The sequence below is a fragment of the Bidens hawaiensis genome, unplaced genomic scaffold (assembly GCF_021521415.1).
Source record: "Bidens hawaiensis isolate Kalapana, Puna unplaced genomic scaffold, B.hawaiensis_p1.1 tig00419591_1, whole genome shotgun sequence".
Lineage (NCBI taxonomy): Eukaryota > Viridiplantae > Streptophyta > Magnoliopsida > Asterales > Asteraceae > Bidens > Bidens hawaiensis.
In genome coordinates, this window is record NW_027504910.1 from 215,076 (window position 1) to 235,714 (window position 20,639).

The window sequence follows — 20,639 nt, forward strand, 5'->3', positions numbered from 1 at the left end:
TAGGTAACTTATTTGCTTGAAAAGCTCATCCAATGCTGTATATAATGTTTTTAGATATTTGTATTTGTAGCAATACATTTGTAAATTGTAAATGTAACTTATTATCATATAATTTATAGTAAAAATATTGCTATAAATTTGTCTTCATTTCATAATTTTCTTTAAACGAAATCCGAGTATCAAGCAGGTTTCAAAAATACTATTATAAAATATTTTATTTGTTGGTGAGATGTCTACTGCTATAGAGTAGCAAATGCTATGTTTAGACATTTATATTTGATTAAAAATTAGTTTTGTATTTTGTTCTTTTTTCTTTTAATTTATTATTTTCTATTTTTAATAAATATTTCCTGGTTTAAAAATTTTAATACCAACATAAATATATTACTTTTTTTTATATAAATATATTGTATTAGCTATTAATATTAAGCTTGTATAAGTAACGAAATTACACGTTAATTTAGATAAAATATTTAATTTCAAATTTTAAAAAAGGTAATTTTCACTTTATTTTTTTTTCAATAAAGATTAATAAAAGCTAAGATCAATCGCTTTAGATGTTTTGTTTGTTTTTAAGACAACATGTTTTAACACATTGTCAGTTATGAAGGATAAAGTTACAGCTAAAATTATAAATATCGTAATTTAGAGATTTACGAATTTTCAACATTTTTATATTTTGTAATTTATTCTACCATATATTATATCTTTATATATGTAGAACATACTTTTTATATTTCACATTGTGTTATTACTTAAATAAATTTATTTATTTTAACCCGTGTTCTACACGGGTATATAACCTAGTTTTGTAAATAAATAAATGTGATCAAAATTAGGAAGAAAAATTAACTAAATTAAAATCAATAAAATGATACATTACTAAAATAATAAACTCTTTATTTTTTATACTTGGTCACTAATTATAACCTATTACTTATAAATAATAATTAAATATAATAAATGTAAAATAAGGTTTCCAACCAAGGCACCAACTCTACTGTTTTGCTATGTCATTTTAAACTTTTAAATTTCCAATAACTTAATCTCCTCATTAATATAAAGACTGAAGAGGTAGGTCCCAGCAGAGCCCAGTTGGTCCCGCAAGACTCACCTTGAACAGGGACGTCTGCGCAAAGGCCATCTGCTTCCGCAGGACCCACCATGCTCAGAGAACCTTACGCGCAGTACGCAAGCTGTACACGCAGGGAAAGCCTCCCAATGGTGAAGTACCCCGCCTGTTCCCGCAGTTGCGGATACAAGCCATCAGGGAAGACTACCCGCAGACAGCAGGGCTACACGCACAAGACAATAGATACTTCAGTAGTCACATGAAGGAATGAGCAAGACGGGAACAATCCCGCCAAAATGAGCCAGTCCGTATGATTATGAAAGATCTGTACTATACCTACCAAGGTATGGATAGGACAGACAATCTGACCAGAACAGCCCATGAGCCAATCACAGGGTGACAGCTCACCGACAACAGTACGAAGAGGAGCACCCTCTAGTACTGTTTGTCACTATTAGCCGCTGCCTACTCACCAACCCTTACTGCAGGGCATGCGCAGCCTACAGTTGGTGAAATAGTGTTACTGTGGGCCGTAACCTATTCACCAACCAGCATGGCCTGCGTATAATCCACAGTAGGTAGGACGTGCATAATCTACAGTTGGAGGAATAGTGCAGCCGACATAGTTACTGTTGGCCATAACCTATCCACCAACCAGTATGGCCTGTGCATAGTCCACTGTTGGTAGAACAGGAATACTATTCAGCCGGCTATACCTTCTAACCTACCTTCGGCTATAAATACTCCAACATCTTGGAATGGTAAGATCATCTGCTACCCAGTTATCTAGCAATCTCTTAATATACACTTATATTCAGAGCAATCTAGTCTGATTCTCACGCCGGAGGGTGGTCACAAGGAGGAACCCCCCCCCCCTTCTCAGTGACGAGCTTACGGTGTTTATTTTGCAGGTCTCCTGAAGAACAGCCTTCTCAGTTAGATCTCATCCGTGGGAAACATTACTTAACCCCCAGATTATCTATAATCTGTCCAGGGTTCACTTAGTGTTTCTTCATTGGCGCCATCCGTAGGCTGACCGAGCCTACCGTCATTGGCGGAGAGGTACTCCCCTGCGCTCCACCCTGGAATGCGTCAACATCCACGCCTACAGAAAGAAGACAAGTGTTGATAAATTTATGAAGTGATAAATCTACAAAAAGAATGTTTGTACTTACGGGTTTTCTTGACCCTGAACGTACGGAGGGGCGGGGACAAGCCCGATGGGGCCGGTCTCTTGATGCCGGTCACCGTCGTCGTCGGTTCTCCGGAGGTAACAGTCGTAGCCTCCGGAGCAGTGGTCTTCTCACCACCGGGGTTCCCCGCCACCTCTTCATTATCTGACTCGGTGTCAGATAGAAGCACCGGATCAGCTGTGGAGGCCACCTTCTCCTTCCCTTTCCCGCCGGCAGCCTTCCTCTTCCGCACTAGCGGAGGACCATCTGCGGATTCCTCAGAAGAAGAAAGGACGTAAGGAATTCCAGCAGCGGGTACAGCATTGAGGGGTTGAGGATAGAATATCGCCTTACCTGGCCGCCGGTGGCTCAGGATCTCTTGGCCCGGCGGATAGACCTCCACAAACCGATCCGCCATTTGTTCCAGGATGGGCAACTCGTTCTCGTCTAGAGCACGAGTACCCATCCGCGCGGGACCGTCAGCTTCCCGCGGGTACAGGAGCGACTCCAAGTTGTTCCCCTCTGAAAGAAAATAAACAGTTAGAAGATAAACTCGTATAAGCAAAGAGAAACGGAGCATACCGTAAGGGATAGAGTTCGAACCGTATTCGAGGACGATTGGAACCTTTTGCGCGTCAGCCTCTTTCCACACTCGGCTCATCCCCAACATCACCATCCCGGACTCCGGAAACCGGAAAACCGGAGATTGGACCAGGGATATCTTTGCAAACCATTCCGCCTCTTGGTAGTTTGTGGCGTGGTGGCTCGGAATGGCTTGGCCATTTTTAAACTTCATGGCAATGGGGACGGCGCGAGCAGAAATGTAGAAGAACTCCCGCTTCCACGATCGGAGACTGCGCTCTGTCGCGCAAATCTTCAAACCCTTGATTCGGGTTGTCAGGGTGTACCACCCCTGGATGCACCTCCAAGTATAGAAGGTCATCAGGCGGTCCACGTAGGGCTCAACACCCAATATCCGGCACACCCACTCGAAGTGGCGAATCTTCGCGATCGCCATTGGGTGCAGCTCGGTCAGATGAACACCGTGCCTTTCGAGGACACGGTAAACAAACTTTGTCAATGGGAACCTAAGGTTCCCATAAACAAAGAATGCAGCATATACCCCGATCTTGCCACTGGGGGCATCGTACACGGTCTGATGGGGTTCAGGAAACTCAGGCTCGAGAGGATCGAGCATGAACTTCCTAACAACATACCGGTACTGATCGCCGGGCAGAGCACACTGGCACTCACCAGCAGTACTCTTGTCATCGGCCGAAGACTCAAGATCACGAGAAGACATTGTGCAGAAAAAAGAAAGCGATTTCGGGAAAATGCTAGCCTGAAAAGGGGGAGTATTTGCCGGAAATCGCTAAAGAAGAAGAGAAAGGTGAAAGTGTGGATTGCAAACAGCCCTCTCCCCCTTTATATACTAATCGCAATTAATGCGATGAATTTAATGCGGAGGAGAGAGAAATCGAAGGTGCAATGAAACTATGACACGTGGCATAAAGCAGGCTGGCAACAGCTGTTGACAGGACGTGTGCCAGCAATTTCGCGGCCACGCGCCCGAAAAATCGCGCCCACGCGCCTGAAAAAGAGACTGGAATGACCATATAATGTCACGTCACCATAACTTCCTGCACGTCCTGACACAGTCAGAAGAAACCGTCGCACGACGTTTCAGACGTTTGGACTGTTCCTATCTTTCTACCAACTCTTCGAATTTTGAAATTCAAAATTCAAAAAAGATTCAAAAGTAAGCGGGAAAACACCCCTTACCTTGGCAAACAAGTAACCATAAGCCGGGTGCGGGTACAGTGTTAAGGCAAAACCCTTCACATACCTAGCACCCGCAGGGAATTGAAGCCAAGAATACCTTGGCAACCAAGTAACTATAAGACAGGTGCGGGTACTGTGTTAAGGCAAAACCCTTCACATACCTAGCACCCGCAGGGAATTGAAGCCAAGAATACCTTGGCAACCAAGTAACTATAAGACAGGTGCGGGTACAGTGTTAAGGCAAAACCCTTCACATACCTAGCACCCGCAGAGAATTGAAACCAAGAAGGATCTTCTAGGCAATGCTTGCGGATAGAGGAATAACATCCCCGCATAACGGGAACGTCGAGAATTATATTGTTTGAAACTCCGTAATGGAATTGGTGGTCTTATCATAATTGATCACTATGTTGAAAACCACCAGAACCTCATGGAGACTATACAAGTAAGACTCAACGCTCCTGCCTTGCGAGAAGGTTACATACCTACCCGCATCATACCCAAAGATCAAGCAAAAAAATCGGGAATTTTTGCAAGTGACACTAGGAAACCCGCGGGAAGAATCCCCACGGAGAACCTTAAAACTAAAAAGCCCTTTCAAAACCCCTTGCTCAAAGTCCAAAAGTTCACCTCACTTTATTAAACATTCATGAGAAGAACATTGGACTGGGGGGACTTGAAGAGGTAGGTCCCAGCAGAGCCCAGTTGGTCCCGCAAGACTCACCTTGAACAGGGACGTCTGCGCAAAGGCCATCTGCTTCCGCAGGACCCACCATGCTCAGAGAACCTTACGCGCAGTACGCAAGCTGTACACGCAGGGAAAGCCTCCCAATGGTGAAGTACCCCGCCTGTTCCCGCAGTTGCGGATACAAGCCATCAGGGAAGGCTACCCGCAGACAGCAGGGCTACACGCACAAGACAATAGATACTTCAGTAGTCACATGAAGGAATGAGCAAGACGGGAACAATCCCGCCAAAATGAGCCAGTCCGTATGATTATGAAAGATCTGTACTATACCTACCAAGGTATGGATAGGACAGACAATCTGACCAGAACAGCCCATGAGCCAATCACAGGGTGACAGCTCACCGACAACAGTACGAAGAGGAGCACCCTCTAGTACTGTTTGTCACTATTAGCCGCTGCCTACTCACCAACCCTTACTGCAGGGCATGCGCAGCCTACAGTTGGTGAAATAGTGTTACTGTGGGCCGTAACCTATTCACCAACCAGCATGGCCTGCGTATAATCCACAGTAGGTAGGACGTGCATAATCTACAGTTGGAGGAATAGTGCAGCCGACATAGTTACTGTTGGCCATAACCTATCCACCAACCAGTATGGCCTGTGCATAGTCCACTGTTGGTAGAACAGGAATACTATTCAGCCGGCTATACCTTCTAACCTACCTTCGGCTATAAATACTCCAACATCTTGGAATGGTAAGATCATCTGCTACCCAGTTATCTAGCAATCTCTTAATATACACTTATATTCAGAGCAATCTAGTCTGATTCTCACGCCGGAGGGTGGTCACAAGGAGGAACCCCCCCCTTCTCAGTGACGAGCTTACGGTGTTTATTTTGCAGGTCTCCTGAAGAACGGCCTTCTCAGTTAGATCTCATCCGTGGGAAACATTACTTAACCCCCAGATTATCTATAATCTGTCCAGATTATCTATAATCTGTCCAGGGTTCACTTAGTGTTTCTTCAAAGACTTTTGTTTTTTTTTTTTACTTTCTTCTTCAACATTATGCATTTTCATGAATATCTTGCCTGCTCCTGCAATTTCACGACCGGAAAAGAAATTTGGTAATACAAACTTTACAATTCACTTTCTCTTCGTCTCAGGGGTAACCCATATGAAAAACATAGAAGAAAAAAATAAATTTACAATAATTTTAGACCTTACCGACAAGGTTGAGGGGTAACCCGGGTTACCCCTCAACCCTTCATAGATCCACCCCTGGCTCTCTTGACACGTATGTCACGCCAATAAAATTTAACTCGATAATTTTATTTGGCCAAAAGGAAGGAATTTCGGATGTGATTGTAACTTGTATTTTGTTCTGATCAAAGGTGGTCCTCGTGAACGAACTACTCATTAGTTTCATGCATGTGTGTAGTCATATCATCCTGTTTTACATAAAACTAGGGGTTTTCCCACACACGTTATCCTTTCATATATATATATATTGGAGTTATACTAAAAAGAGTGAAGTGTCTAAAAAGGCTAGGGAGGTATTCTAACCATTAGATAAAACATATTAATGGTTAAGATTAAATATGGGTAAAATCTATAGTGTGATTTATTTTAACTATAGTTTTTGTTCTCCACGAGGATATTGTGGTCTTTTGTATTATAACTAAATAAAGAAACTTCTAAACTCATTATATTGACTGATTCCATTTTTTTGCTTTGATCCAACCAGGATTTATAATAAACCCAAACTGAAGAGGTAGGTCCTAGCAGGGCCCAGTTGGACCCGCAAGACTCACCTTGAAGAGGGACGTCTGCGCAAAGACCAACTGGTTCCGCAGGACCCACCATGCTCAGAGAGATGAAGACCTTACGCGCAGTACGCCAGCTGTTCTCGCAGGAAAAGCCTCCCAATGGTGAAGTACCCCGCCTGTTCCCGCAGCTGCGGATACAAGCCATCAGGGAAGGCTACCCGCACTAATAGCAAGGCTACACGCACAAGGCACTAACTCTCAATAATTCAGTAATGTCACCTGAAGAAGGAATGAGCAAGGCGGGAATACTCCCGTCCAAATGAGCCAGTCCGTACGCTTCTGGAGGATCTTTTGTACTATACCTGCCAAGGTATGGACAAAATAGACAAGATCTGACCAAAGCAGCCCATGAACCAATCACAGGGTGACAGCTCACTGACAACAGTACGAGGAGCACGCTCTAGTACAAAATGTCACTATCAGCCGCTGCCTACTCACCAACCCTTGTCGTGGCACGTACATAGCCTGCAGTTGGTGGAAAAAGAATAGTACACAGCCGGCCATGTCACACTATCAGCCGCTGCCTACCCACCAACCACCAGCATGGCACGTGCGTAGCCCACAGTTGGTAGAAAAGGAATATTATACAGCTGGCTGTACCTGCTTGGAAACCTACCTTCGGCTATAAATACTCCTTGGAACGGTATCATATCTTATCTTATATCCCCATATATTATCTGATATCTGCTATAGTAATTTCTCTTAATATACACTTATATTCAAGAGCAATCTAGTCTGATTCTCACGCCGGAGGGTGGTCACAAGGAGGTACCCCCCCCCCCTTCTCAGTGACGAGCTCACGGTGTCTGTTTTGCAGGTCATCAGAGGAATAACCATCTTTGCCGGACCTAACCCTCGTGGGAAACATCTACTTAACCCCCAGATTATCCGTAATCTGCCGGGGTTACTTAGTGTTTCTTCAGAAGTTAATTATAGAAACAATCATCTAATTTAAAATTTATATGTACATCATCAATTAATTTCTTGTTATTAAGAAAATTTAATTTAAATATGAATTAAAACACAGTGCCATTGGATCTTAAATTACAAAATGCTATGTTATCATCACCATTCGATCTACAAGAAAAGAAACCCAAAAACCATATGCATGGTAACATCTTGATAGAATTTTGATAGTTTAATTGAAGAACAAATCTTAATTCTAGAAGGGTGGTGGGTGCCGTAGATGTATATGGAGGGAAAGATCTATGGAGATTATTTAAAACTTAAATGAATAATTTGAAGCTTGTTTCTTGTGAAACACTATAAGTTTATGGATATTGAACTCCATTATGATTATGTGTTGGGTTTCTATGGTTAAGTGTTAAATATTTTTAATATCATGTGGTGTAATGTTTATTAGTGTTTATGTTAATTATTTTGATATATTTATGTTTGTTTATCCATTAATTTTCATTAGTGTCCATTGGTGTTTGTTTGTCCATTAGTGTCTGCTAATATTCAGTTGTCCATTAGTGTTTGTTAACAATACTAACGAACGGACACAAACGAATACGTACAAACTCAATTCCTTAATGAACAAACACAGACACGAATTCTCGTTCGGTAGAGTGTTCGTGAATCGTCCGTTTGTCCGACAAAAACAAAAAGGATGAACACGGACAAGGCCTCGTCCGATTCGGTTTGGTCCGCTTATAGCCCTAGTTGTTCCTTCTATTTGAATTGAATTTGTATCTTGTATAATTTTCTTGATTTGAATTAATGAATGAAATCTTTACTTATTGTTACTTTAACACTGTCATGTATTCATGTGGAATCAAGTAGGGCCCCGACGTGTTCCGTCGCCTTTGGTCGGGGTGTGACAAATGTTTCATTGTGATTGCTTCATATTTTCAAACTTCTTTGGTCTAAATTTATTCTTCATCTGCAATTGCAAAAGGTAGGTACGTACTTCAGGTCTCGCTTATTCAGATTTTTAATTTTTGGGTTTTATACTTCATGCTTGTAATTCGATCAACATGTATTTGAGGTCTCCCTCATTCAAGTATTTGTTTCAATCCAATTATTTAATTTGCAGTTACTGTATTTCAATTGTGTGTAATTGAAGACTTTCATCATTCACCTTGCTTCTAGTTAAAATATGTTCTTCACCATCCATCCGGCTAAACTGATGATCCTTGTGCATATTTCTTTTGCAAATTTAAAGCTCGGTGGGAGTAGGAGTATGATGTAAAAGTGAATAATAGTTGAGGAAAAAATATCTATTTATCGTGGATTTTATATGTAATTTCCTATTTCAAATTTCAAATCAATGTAACATGCTTTTTGGGTTCGAAAATTGATCATATTATCATCTAAACTACACCATCACTTTTTTTATGTACCATAGAATCTTGAATGTTATAAATATTTTACAAGATTTATGGTCCAAAAATATGGAATTTTGTATACATTTGATAAATTTGTATTTGTTTTGATTGAATCTTATATCACATATCTGCATATATCTGCATGCTCAAGATGATTAAAAATATCATAACTTATAAGTACTCTGGTACACATCGAGTTTTTAACCGTTACATTCTATAAATTTCATTTGATGAAATAGTGGGTGGTCTTGAGATAAGAGGGCATTAGTTTCTAGAGTATTGAGCTGTTATGAAAATTTATTTTAAAAAAACATGTATATGGTCTCATCTATTTCCAAAGATAAATTGTTATACGTTTCATGACCGGATATATTTCCATTAGTCTTCTTAAAACATTTATTTAATTGAAATTATTTATAAATAAAAAAGATTATTCTTAAAAACGTTTTCTTTAAATAAGAAACTGTCACACCAAGCCGTATAGCCAGTCATATCTAAATTCATATAACCAATAATAGTGTGATTATATTTCAACCATGCCATGAAGCACGAGCTCTGTGCTAGTATATTATACAAATATATGCTAAAAGCTAAATAAATAAATGACAAATTATATAAATAACAGGTTTGTTCATGCTCGGACTCGGACTTGTTAAGCTTGGCTCGATCGACCTTTTTCATAAGCCAAATCTCGAGCAGCTCGGCTGCAAATGTAAACCATAAATAAAAAATGGAAATTCCCGCTCAAGAATGATTTCGAAATTCCAATAAGATAGAAATGAATTAATTACCTACCGTTGATTTTAATTTTTACAAATTACTGTGAGACAGAGTATATGAATGAGGGTTAGGGTTTGGGATCCCCTGAGCATAAATCCAACTCAGCAGCCTGGACCGCTGATTATCTTACGGTATCTTATTTCTATCATCTATCGTGTTAATCCGTATTGAATTCATTGATTACGTTCTAATTGCACATGAATTCGTATGTTAAGCGTTAGGTTTAAGTTGCGTATTCCGACTTTGAGTTGTTAGGTGATGAATTTGATTGCAGGTATTTCAGAATTACTTACATGATGTTACTATTATTAGGATTTACTAGGGTGTTTTTTTTTGGGGAATAGTGTTTGAGGTATGAATCTGATAAGGAGAATTACATGATGTTACTATTAGGTTTCAGTAAGTTTTTTTAATAGTTATGTTTGTGAATAGTGTTAGAATTTTGTTTAATCCAAAAGTTAGCTGTATGCACTGTGTTATAAGTTAGGTTTCTGTTTTGTTATGGTTTGCCATTACAACTTGCAGGTGTTGCTTAGAAATTGCTATATATATAAATTTTGCATGATATTATAATTACCGGTATCCCACCACAATAACCAATATCTCAAATATCGGCCGTTGACTGATATCCGAAATATTTCCGCATTAACTGCATAGCTACTATAAATTTAAAAGTGGTTTGTTGTGTTAAATGGGGGCATGATCCAACTCCCTTTTTATGTCCGACCAGTAGGCCCCCTTGCCCTTATCTAGTAGATAAGGGCTATTGTCCTGCTCGAGTCGTACAATGCGATTTCGCATTGACGACTCCAAGCTCGCATTTCGGACAACAGTTCCTTCGTGGGGCGGCCCTGCATCAGCAGAAGCGGTTGAGGCGCCCTCCGTTGATGTTTCGGGAAATGGCTCCATCAACACTCCTATCGAGAACGAATCTTCCGTCCAGGAGTTCGAGTGTTAAATGGTGATTGATTTTATGTTGTTGTAATACTTTGAGGATTTTGTTAAGTTTCCAAGTATGTTCATTCCTCTGTATGATGATTACCTTCTGAAATAGTGTATTTAGAAGCTAATTTAGGATAATAATCAACGTATTAATATTATTTCCTGCTAGTATTGATTTGTCTTTAGAACTAATTTTGGCTTTTCTTTATCATTACATGTTGATGGCTGATTTAGGATAATATATTAGATTACCTTCTCAAAATGTGTACTTAGAAGCTAATTTAGGTTAATAATCTACATATGAATATTACTTCCAGTCAGTATTGATTTATTAACAATCCATTGGGTATTTTTGGAGCTAGCTTTGGTTTTGTGGTCCTTACATGTTTGATGACTAAACTACTTGGATCGGTGAATATATCCTAGACACTATTTTGTATATATGATGTTTATACAAATTATACCACACGAAATGAAAACCACTATCCTGTGTGTTTCAGGACTCTCCTATCTTTAATTACATCAACAATCTCTCTCCTATAAAGCCTGTCTAAGGGACATCAGAAATTCACGACTTTCCCGGGTTTAACTCTCCTCTCATATCATCGAAACGTATCCTTACGCATCGACAGCCTATTGATTTAATAAGGTAAACTCGTCAATCGTCATACATATTGTTATTTGTTTTAAATCTAACATGAACTAATAGTTCATTATTTAATCATCTTCAACTCTGAAAGTCTTATACCATCTCAAGAAGATAAGAACACTACGGTTCCAAATCTGGAGGGTTTAAGTTTGGATAATTCCCAGGACGCCCTTACCGAAATGACTAATTTTGTGAACCCAGAGGGATCTATGGAAATCATTGACAAAGAAGGCGATAACGTGTTGGTAACACCTGCACTTGTTGAGCAAGCACCAGTGGACCAACCACTATCGTCTCAGGTAGGTTTTAATACGACTAACTTGAATAAATTGCAGATTAGTTTTGTTTGTAGTTTTGTTTCTTTAAGAGAATATTATTACAAATACGTGTTCATCTTTAAATCTATAATTACTTTTTTCTGTATAAAGCACTGTGTGCTAGTTTGGTTTTTGTTTTAGATCTGTCTTTGGGTGTAAGGACTGTGAGAAGAGAATAGGATCCAGTGTAGTCAACACACTTATTGTGATATGCATGCAAATCTGGATTAGTGTGTGAAAACTGAAAATTATAATTGTTCTATTGCACTTGAATTTCTTTACCAGTTCTTTGTATCTTTTAGTTTCTTATTGTGTAGTTGTACTTATGTTTACAGGAAGTAGTTTGAATAGAATATGTTTTTGCTACTTGTGTCTATTTTCTTGTTATGGCCCCTCTTTTCTTACTATGGTCCTCGAGTGTTTAAACATTTAGATCAAGTTGGTGAACAATTTTGTTAGTTCATGAACCCATCTATTATAATATTAAGTTTGCTAACACATTGTCAAAAGTAAGCTTTAATACCACCTCTCACTCAGTTGTGATCTATGTTCATGCCATAAGACTTGTGATTTATAAGATTAGCAATATGTCTTTGCTTTCATGGTTTAGGGCTGAGCGATCCTGTTTTTGGTATAACTCCTAGATATCACCTCACTTTCTTTGTTAGTTTGCATCGTGATTCTGTTTCTAGTCCTTTTATTCTCACCCTCCTATTAGCTAACTCAATAACTCATGGTTCAAAAGTCTGGTTTATAGCAAAAGAACAAGTTGTTTATAAGGTTTTTTAGATTTGGCCAGCGAAGGATGTACATATAGAAAAACGTCTACATGGAAATCTGTCTACTTTTTGGTCATAGTCTTGTATCTTTGGAAAAGTTAGAAACATTAGTTTTTTTTATGGCTTGGACTTGTTAGTTATAAAGAAATTTTATTATTGTTCTAAAAATATGCGTGTGTGTGCATATATATATATATATTCATATATATGAGGTGTGTTTTTTTCAAAACCAGTAGCATGTTGAGAACCGCATAAGGCGTGTGCAAATCACTTCAATAAAAATGATAAAATTGAAAAAACAATGGTTTATGTACCTCTTCCTTCCTAGGGGTGTTCAAAGTCGGATATCCGGACTTTCGAATATCCGGACCATTCGGATAGTGGATTTCACTATCCGAATCCGAAATTTTGGATACCCGAAGTTCGGATATCCAAAAATTCGGATCTCCGATCGGATGGTGAACTGGATATCCGAAATATCTGAAAAAAAATAATAATTATAAAAAAATAAAAAAAAACTATTATAAAGCTATTTCTATTCGAAATATCCAAAAAAGTTATCCGAAATATCCGAAATTTTTCCAAAAATTATCCAAAAGATCCGAAAAGTTATTCGAAATATCCAAAATCATCCGAAATTTATCAATAATATTTATTATTTATTAATTAAAATTTTTTTTAGGATACTGGAAATTTTCAAAATCACTATCTGAATCCGAATCCAAATCCAAAAATTCTATCCGAGATTCGGGATATCCGAATTTCCGGATAATTCAGATTCTGATTTTCGGATATGGATTCAGATTTTTTTGAACACCACAACCTCTTCTCACTCCTTTGATTTTATCTTGTCTGTCCTATAGAAAATGTGCACATATGTGCATCTTGATAAAAGATTAGCAATTCCATATATTTTAGGAATAAATATTAAAATATTGAAATTTATATGCATTCTTCTCAATTCATTTAATTAATAGTACGATGGTTAATGTGGTTTCAACATCGAATGTGTGTTTATGAATTCACACTCTTAATCTTTATCTTTACTATTTATAAAACATGAGTTAGGGACCTCTTAATTTTTAAGAGGTATCAAAACACATCATGCATAAATTTATGAGATTTTTGGGGTAATTTTGTCTTTATACAACATGTATGGTTATTTTAATTTCTTATCAAATAGTTACCTTTTTAGTCCTTCAACTTCAATCAACTTTTGTTAATTTATAGAATATTTAGACATTTACCCCTTATTTAAAACAAACTACCCCCACGAATTTTAAATGACCAAAACCTTTTCACACTTTAATATTTTTTAAGAAATTTATGTGATAAAAGCGAGCATTTTATTTTCTTTAATTTGAGTATAGTATTGCTAGAGTTTATTAATTTTTAAAAGTTAACATTTTACATGATTACCTGTTAGTACCGGCATAGGGTTAGGCCGGGCGGTTTTGTTTTATGGGTCAAAACGGATTAGGGTCGGATCACATCGATACAAAAACTGGTTAATTTGGTTTGGTTCTGGATGGATTTGGGTTGAAAGGGGTCAGATTAAAATGGTATCGGGTTGGAATGAGTTTCGGGTTAAAACGATGTCTGGTTGGAGCAAGTTTTAGGTCAAACGGGTTAGTTTGAAAACTGGTTTATTTGAAATTGCTGTACATTTCAGGCATCAGTTACGTGAATGACATTGTTTACATGTACCATGCCCGATCCGGCACCACATAACGCGCGTAACCCGACCTTGGTAAGCGCCAACACCACATAACGCACAAGTAATCAACGTGAGTTACACGCGCAATGTCGGTTAAACATGTTTAATGTCTGTAACGTGCATTCACGTGGCGGTTATGCGTCACGTACTACCTTTGTACAAGTTACACGTCCAATTTCGGGTTACGGACATACACCATCGGGTTTGCGCGCGTACCCCGCGGCATTGCGCGGGCCCATGATGACTAGTCATCATGTTCTGTTTTGTACTATACCCATTCTTTAACTATCATTTATTCTTAACAGTACTTGTCTTCTTTAACATACTTGCACTTACAGTCTTACACAACTTGATTGCATCTAGATTTTAGTGTTTTTGAAAATGTCAAACTCGCACATTGAAACAACACACATAGTTCTTTCAGATGATTAATCTCCAAATTCACTTGGTTACTGTTTGTTTTTCAAGTGATGAGTGTTGATTTCAGATGATTAAAAACATGATGAAACCTTTGAAGTCTTCAGACTGGTTGAACAATAAGCTGAATGAAACTGTCAGACAGAAAACTTGTCATTCCTCACCGATATGTAATACTCATTGCAACTTGGTTGAAAGAAATTTGTTCAGTTTCTTATTAGGAATATTTACTTAAGCAATTATTTTCAGTTCAACCTAAGTCTACAACTAATCCAGTTATATTCTAGAGGCTTAAGTGCAAATCAGTGCTTTGTTTTTGCACATATGCTTATGTATACATATCCAAATGTTTTTGTGGGATAACACATGTTACTCTGCGAGTTTAATTGTCTTAAATTGTAAAAGTTTATGTTAACAAGCTGTCAATGTTTGAAATACATATTATAGGTCGGCCAAAGTCAACTTGGCAAGCGAAGGCGCCTCCAGTTTGATTCACCTCAAGATAGTATTTCTGAAAACAGTCCTCACTCCCAAAATCTCTCTAATACTGCTCCAACATCAGAAGTTCTAGAATCTTCTATTTGTCGAACTACTAGGGTTTCTAGTGTAAATATTTCAAAGCCTTCAGGTATAGGCTTGCACTTGAACAGCATTGTAAATGCAATGCCTTTGAACTATCGGAGTGGTGGCGTGAAAATAAAGAAATCTATTAGTTCTCAAATGCATGATAACATGCAATGCCCTTCGGTATCATCTAATTCAAATTTACTGGAGAACGTTTCAGCTACAAGTGACGAATATGCACATCAAACGGTTTACAGTAATGCAGATTCCATGAAAATTATGAAATATCAAGAAAAGTTTGATAGCCTCAACTCTGAACAAGTTGAGAGAGATGATGTGTACAGCAGATCAAATCCTAAAAAGAGAAGGTAATTTCTTCATAATGTTTGACAGATGTGATTTTGTAACGGGTCAAAGTAGTTCCACTTTGATTGACTAGTCAACACTTGTTTGTAACGGGTCCAAGTAGTTTCTTTGATTTTGTAACGGGTCAAAGTAGTTCCATTTTCTTCAAAATTATAAATAAATACAAGGAAAACGTAGAAGTATTTTTTATTTTTAACATTTTTAATTTTTTTTGTATTTTTTGTAATTTTTGTAAAATGAGCTATGAGGTCGTTAGCATTGATTTAACTTTGAGAAACTATCAAACTGTTTGACACTACAGCCTGTCTTCTTTATAGCTACAATTGTTACACTCACGTGATGAGAATATGTGTCCCAGATGAACTCATTTTTATTTTAAATGAATAAATTTGTCCAATATACCGTGCTTTTTTATATTTTCTTTATTTTTATTAAGTTCTCCAACTATTTTGCGTAAGAAGCTTATCGTTCCTTGCATTATATTCATGTGTTTTTATAATTTTTTAGCATTTTGTATCCTCTTTTGAACTCTGTTAATCATCGAGGTGACAAATATGGCTTTGAAGACTATACTGTTGAAATAATATCCTTAGTGATATAACACATATACTAAGTGTTAAACATTTGAATCAACTTTAACTCTTTAAACACCTTTCGATTTGATTTTTTTATCTTTTTAAAACTATTTTTTGTTTTACGTTTGGCTCGTTAAGAGATGAATAATAAACCAAAAGTTTGTTTGACTACTTGTTTCAGAAAGAAGACAGAGAGCAGTGCTGATGGTTGCAAATACTGCAATTGTAAGAAGACCAAGTGTTTGAAACTGTATGTTAATCTAACACTGAAACAAGGCTTATAAAAAGCTTTCTCTTGCAGATATTGCGACTACTTAACAATGCTTATAAAAAACTTTCTCTTGCAGATACTGTGACTGCTTTGCTGCGGGAATTTATTGTGCTGACTCGTGTTCTTGCCAAGGCTGCTTCAACAGACCCGAATATGAAAATACTGTTCTTGAGGCACGACAACAAGTTGAATCACGGGACCCACTTGCATTTGCTCCTAAAATTGTTGCTCATTCTAAACAACTTCCAAGAACCCAGATTTTGGTAAGTGTTTCTTTAGGACGTGTTTAAATGTGTGCTAGGTAGGCTTGTGCATGAAACTGAACAACCAATCTGTAACTGGAAAACGAACTGAAATAACCGAATCCAAACAAAAATTGACGGTTTGGCTGTATGTTTTCGTAAAAACTGAACTGAACTGAATGTATGGATTTTTTTTTTGTATTTTGAATGTTAAGTAATTTATAAAAATTTAATAAATAGTGTAACCAATCCTTTTTAACACCAATGTATAAATAATGAGTTAATCATTTGTTAAAGAAAATGATCAGGCCTGAGTTCACTATTCTGAGGCATTTTTTTCGACCCAAAATTTCAAGCCCAAATGTAAAATCGAAAACCCAACCTAACGGTTTTCAAAAACTCAAAAAACCGAATTTTCTGTTTTCGACCCAAATTTTTTTTCGACTGAAAACCGACCATTGTACCCTAGTGTCAGGACTTAGGAAACAGATGATATGCTTATTGTGACTTAAAGTCATAATATACAGTTTTCAGTGTTGGATGTGAATATTTCAAATAATCAATTCCGTACTGGTTGTAACAAAACTGAATTTTTTGACAGTACGCCTTTGATATTGTTTTGGTAAAAAATCATTTTTGAATATTTCAAAAGTTTTTAACCGATAACCTATAAACTGTATTATTTATTATAGTTATTAGAAAATAGATTGTCATGTTTAATATGTACAGTTTTATATAATATTATAAAAGAAAGTCGTTTGGTTCACTTTATTTGTTATTTACTTAAAGAATGAGAATGACTAAACAATTACAACAACTAATTCTCTGATCATTACAACATCAAAAAAGTTAAAGGGCATTCAGTCAGTATCTCTTGGAACATGTTCCATTGTTTTTGATTAAAATATTTATCATATTATAAATAGTTTCAAAGCACACATGAATACTAAAGTTTGTGTACAGGAGGATGGAGATCAAGTGACACCACTTGCAGGACGACACAAACGGGGTTGCAATTGCAAGAAGTCAATGTGCATGAAAAAGTATTGTGAATGTTATCAGGTGAATATGATTTAATTCATGTTTGTTGCTCTTAGATTTTGCAAGTCATGTTTTTTTTTTGGGTTCTAAATGAATATATTTTAATAGGCTAATGTTGGATGCACCAAAGGATGCCGTTGTGAAGGGTGTCAAAATATTTATGGCACAAGAGGAGGTAATGTATAAATGTTCATGTCAACAAAGTTTCATAAGATATACAAAGTATACAAACTACCACCATTGAGTTGTCAGTTATGATAATTGATTACTTGATTGATAATATGAAAAAATACATGAGATAGTTTGTGAATAACATGATTGATATCTCTATTCCTACGGGGCAGAGGTAAGGTTGTCTACATCTTACCCTCCTTAGACCCTACCATAGCTTTGCTATTGGTGGGATATACTGAGTACGATGATGATGATAAAATGTGACGGTTGAAAATTATCCAAAGTTGCAATATTCTTTTTTTAGTGTTTTGAGTCTATTTCTGATTATTTGGACCGAAACTAACACAAACCTGATTATTACTAACTTGTGATTATTTTCTTTCTTCTCTAATCACTTTCTTTTTTCAATCATTTCAGTAAGCAGCATGGTTAGAGAAACTGTTAATGAGCATGCAAATGACTCATTTGACGACAAAAAACTCCAAGTGTACACTGTTAGGTCAAGATCCTCTCTACTGGAGTTACATAAACCTCCGAATTTGGCTCCTCAAACACCATCGTTTCATTGTTCAACGTAAGATTCAAATCATAATTTTTGGCCAAATTTATAAACGGTCATATTATTATTGGGGCAATTTCATATATACCATTGCAAAACTAAAAATATCATATATGCTCTATCATTGATATCCAATTCATTAAAAATAAGTTAATAAATGACCATTTTACCCATATTTTTCTAAAACTTTAAAGTTTCATACATGCCCATATTTAATTTCAAATATTTATATTTACCTCTATTTAGCATTAATATTTTTTTACCCATTTTAACTTAATGTTTTTTTACCCATTAACAATAGTTTCACAAAATATATCATTGATGTCGATCACAATCGAAATAAATTATAGGGTGTAAACAATCATAAGGGAATGGGGTAGAATGGTCATTAAGTAAAAATTCATTAAAGTTGGGTATATATATGATATTCTTTAGTTTTGGTTGGGTATATATAAAATTAATCCTATTTTTAAACATGAAGTTTTACTTGAGATGTCATTTTCTTGTTTAGACACGAAAATGCCACATCATCAGAATCGGAGTGTCCTCCATATGTAACCCCGACTCCTATATCTCCTAATGAGTCTTGTCCGAGTGGTGAATATATGGATGAATTCTCACCCGGAGACTGGTCAACCACCACGAGAGCTCAACTACGTCCTACCCGTATGAGGCTTTCTTCGCTCGGTTTCAGCTCGTCTGTCACCCCTGTGACTCTGTTTGAAGGGGCAAAACCGTCTTTTCACATCCTTGATGATGATACACCAAATATACCAAAAGTGAAAGTGGCATCATCATCACCAAACAAAAAGCGTGTTTCACCACCTAGTTTTCGGTTGCACGAGCTTGGTTCGAGCAGTTTGAAAAGTGGCAGGAAGTTTATCTTGAAGGCCGTTCCGTCTTTTCCTCCTCACTCCATGCGTTGATCCCAAACAGACTTCAAATCATCCTCCTCTTGATGACTCCTGCTAAACTGCTCCATTTAAAGGTATTTTTGACATTCCTTTGCAATTGTAAAACCTACATGTTATTCTTTAGGAGTGTGGACGAGCCAAGACGGCTTGTGAGCTACTAGAAATTGGCTCGTGAAAAGATCAACCGAGCTGAGTATAAATGTACGCAAACCTTAAAATTAGCTTAGTTAATGATCGCCGAGCTTCACTTAATGAGCTCGAGGCTGGCTTGCGTGCTTAAACGAACTTATTGTTTGAAGTTATATTATAATACCCATTATACATAAAACCATGATAAAATAACTAAATAATGTATATTATGTTCTATATAAAAGTTATAATTAAAAATTGTGTAAAAATAAATTAATTTTTATATACATTAATTTAACAAACAACAAACCAGCCGAGCTTGAGCTTGAAAAAACTACTCCCGAGCCAAACTCGAGCTTTGCTGGCCGAGCTCAAGTCTAGTCGAGCCCAGGCTCGGCTCGGTTCGTTTACCTTGAGAGAGGAGAGACAACATATTATTTTATAATTCTTTTTGCATGTTCTTGAGCTTGAAAGAGTAACAGGTCAAGCTATGACTGTTTTGAACTATTGGTCGGGCTTGGTTGGTCAATCAAACTATATTTCTTTGTAATAATATGTAATGGAATGATTAATGAATTATGGTTTTCTGAAACATCATTACTAATGTAAGCTTAATATTTATATAAAAACTGAAGGTTATATACATTAAGACGGGCTTTGGATCACCTGTTCAATCCGTTTCCTTATTTTTATTTGACCCTTTCAAGATAAAACACAATCCACATTCCCTAAAAAGCATGAAAAGTCATGAAAAACAAATTTGCCATAAAAGTCAGACTTAAGTTACTGAATGTTTTTGCAGGTCAACCAAAACAAGACGGTTTATCTTTCTAAGCACAAAAGCGGCTTCTAATGGGAATAACTTTGTTACGCGCATGTTAAACAACATTCTAACTGCAATGCAACCACACATTTTTTCATCAACCAACTGCATACACAAGATGCTTCTCTCTTCTATTTTCTTTATCTTTGTTCGAGGATGATATTATCCTTTTAAATCGGTTAAAAGTGAGAACTGTTTGGATTTGTTATAATTGGTGGCTTTCTGAGATTATTTTTGAATATTTTTTTGAGGGGTTTTTGATCTTAATAGAAAACCCATAAAAAATTCAAAAAAAATCATAATGCAACATATAAATAAAAAACAAAAAATCTAAAAAAAAACTAATATATATTTGCCGTTATCATTGTTAAAAAAAAAAAACTCTTTATTCACATTCATTTGTCAAACGAACACATTAAGAATGTATTTGGATTTCAATTCCCCTCAATTCCAATTCTTATTGGAATGTTCAAATTCCAAATCCAATTCCTTCAAATTCCAATCCTATG

At 36.9% G+C, this 20,639-nt stretch overlaps 1 pseudogene across 1 annotated transcript; it reads left to right on the top strand.

The window, feature by feature from the left end:
- Positions 1-9,765: 9,765 nt before the first annotated feature.
- LOC143609383 (protein tesmin/TSO1-like CXC 2) lies at positions 9,766-19,356 on the top strand (annotated as a pseudogene). The gene is made up of 10 exons (XR_013149412.1): positions 9,766-9,782; positions 11,094-11,176; positions 11,243-11,541; positions 14,920-15,404; positions 16,159-16,227; positions 16,325-16,511; positions 17,454-17,552; positions 17,640-17,706; positions 18,123-18,279; positions 18,776-19,356. The product of XR_013149412.1 is annotated as a protein tesmin/TSO1-like CXC 2 (transcript).
- The last annotated feature ends 1,283 nt before the right edge of the window (positions 19,357-20,639 follow it).